This window comes from Tamandua tetradactyla, chromosome 16 (assembly GCF_023851605.1).
Source record: "Tamandua tetradactyla isolate mTamTet1 chromosome 16, mTamTet1.pri, whole genome shotgun sequence".
Lineage (NCBI taxonomy): Eukaryota > Metazoa > Chordata > Mammalia > Pilosa > Myrmecophagidae > Tamandua > Tamandua tetradactyla.
In genome coordinates this window covers 15,925,040-15,927,410 of record NC_135342.1, presented here as the reverse complement: position 1 = coordinate 15,927,410, position 2,371 = coordinate 15,925,040, and the positions used below count along the sequence as shown (strand labels likewise).

The window sequence follows — 2,371 nt, the reverse complement described above, 5'->3', positions numbered from 1 at the left end:
AGAAATGAATACCTGAACGAATGGGTCCTTACATCACAGAGAATGAAAGCTAAAGGTTTTCCTGGGGCATCTGTGGCCTGTGCTCAGGGCTGGGGCATCCTATCAAGCTCAGAAATATCCCGCATTTCACCAGTGCCCTTGACCTCTACGCTGCCCTCTGAGGAGCCAGCAGGGCCTTTGCACTGGCCCTTCCCTCTGCCTGGCATTCTTTTGCTCCAGAACACGTGCTCCACCAGGGCAGGTTCTGTGTCCTCTTTTGTTCACTTCCATATGGCACTGTGTAACACACAGTCAGCATGCAGTAAATATCTATTGAATGAGTGAACCCATGAATGTGTGAATGAATCCTTATAGCTTGCTCGGAGAGGCCTCAACATCGTTCTTATCAGTCGAAACCTCAGCAAGCTGGAGCAAGAAGCAAAAGAGATAGGTGAGTCCAGGGAATAGTGGTGGGGCAGCAGCTGGGGCTGCACAGGGTGGGGACAGAGGCTGGGTCTGGGACAGGGGATGCAGCACAAGTTAGGACTGGTTTCTAGTCAAGGGCAGTGGCTGGGACTAGGACTAGGGCTTGGCCAAGGCTGTACATTGACAAGGACAGGGGCTGGAGTAGGGCTGGGACTGGCCCCCAGTGAGAGGCTGACTCCCCACCCCTGCCACCACCACCCAGAGCGGCTTCATGGAAAGACCACACGAGTCATCCAGGCTGACTTCACGGGGGGGTTGGAGATCTATGAGGCCATCGAGGCAGGCCTGAGAGACCTGGAGGTTGGAGTCCTGGGTAAGCTCAACTGCTCCTGCTCACCCTGCCCCAAGCCCTCTTGGTTGCCCTCCCTTTGTCCCTCCCGGTCTCCCTGGTACTGCTGGACTAGTGACAAAACCACCCATCCCCTCTCGCTCAGTGAACAACGTGGGCATGCAGTACCATAACAAATGGCTGGCGAAACTGCTGGACACTGAAAACCTTGCCAAGGTGAGTTGAGGCCTGGGTAGGAGCTGGCTCGGAGCTACATCCCCAGACCCTAGTGTGCTCTGTGGCATCCAGCATAACACCCCACCTTTGAACTTGGAGTTACTCCTCCATCTTCTGCTTGGAAATTGCTGTGTTTTTTTTCCTTTTTTTTTTTTATTGTGAAACATGACATATATATACATAAGTAATAAATTTCAGATTGCTATAATGTATAGTTATAGCACAGATTTCAATGTTTGGAGTGATTACAGTTCCATAATTTTACATTTTCACTTCTAGCTGCTCCAGGACACAGGCAACTAAAAGGAAATATCAATATAGTGATTCAGCAGTCATACTCATTTATTAAATCCCAACTTCCTGATTATAACTCTTTCTTCTTCTTAGATCCTTCTCCCAGTCTTTGGGGATATTTGACTAATGCCCATTTTAACTTTTTTCATGTTGAAAAAGTGTGCCAACAATATGGGATGGGGAATGGAACTTACGAGTCTTGCCCCTCTAGGTTTCAGGCTTCTCTGGCTAAGAACCCTCTGAAAGGTTTTGTTCTCTGAAAAGTAAACTTACTGCACAACTTTCATAGGATCTCAGGTAAAGCCCTGGGTATTCCTTAGGGTTAACAGGAATCATGTTGTTTGGGTGTTGCTTCCTATGAAAGGAAGCTCAAAGGATATTAAGGAATGATGAGAAAGAGAGAGAGAGACTGAAAGAAAGAAAGAGACAAACAGACAGGATCAGGGGGTCTGAAGCTTAACTTTAGCAAGCAACAGACAACTTTATTCTGAATCAGATCCTGCTTATATACTGCAGGGTAACAAAAGGCATGCCTGCTTTTCCTGAGGAAACAAAGTACTTAACTTTCTTCATATTTAACATAACCATTTGGGGGTAAATGAACATTCTGTTCCTCCCAGACTGTTCTAAACAAAGCAAGTAACAATCTCCTCAGTTTCTTGCCCATCCAGGGATGCCAGCTACTCCCAACAAATTCTGCAGGTCTTGTTTTAACCCTTTGGCTCCTACATTTCCCTCTTTTTATTTTATTAGCCGAGGTGACTGTGCCTGTCTTAGGTTGCCCTTAAGCCCTGAAGGAAGGGGCTTACCTGTCATTGGCTACCAGTCAAGCTCTCTGACTTTGATTATTTGTTGTTTAACACAGCTGAAGAGGAAGATAAAAAGTATAAACAGCCCCAGACTTAATAATGCAGTTCCAGCGACTGCAGCCACTGTGATAATTCCAATGATTCCAATGACAGCTGTAATAATGAGTCCAATTAGTCTCTTAGTCCTTTTCAGATATTCTTTTGCCAAATAAATCAGGACTTGTGTTTCTGGAGAGGATTTCTAGGATCTTGACATCTGCACTGGCAGCCAAATACCTCTTCTTTTTCTTGCTGCTAT

At 46.2% G+C, this 2,371-nt stretch overlaps 1 long non-coding RNA gene across 1 annotated transcript; it reads left to right on the top strand.

Moving 5' to 3' along the window:
* The first annotated feature begins 300 nt into the window (after positions 1-300).
* LOC143658979 (uncharacterized) lies at positions 301-970 on the top strand. The gene is made up of 3 exons (XR_013163387.1): positions 301-430; positions 668-778; positions 900-970. It is a non-coding gene; the product is annotated as an uncharacterized LOC143658979 (long non-coding RNA).
* The last annotated feature ends 1,401 nt before the right edge of the window (positions 971-2,371 follow it).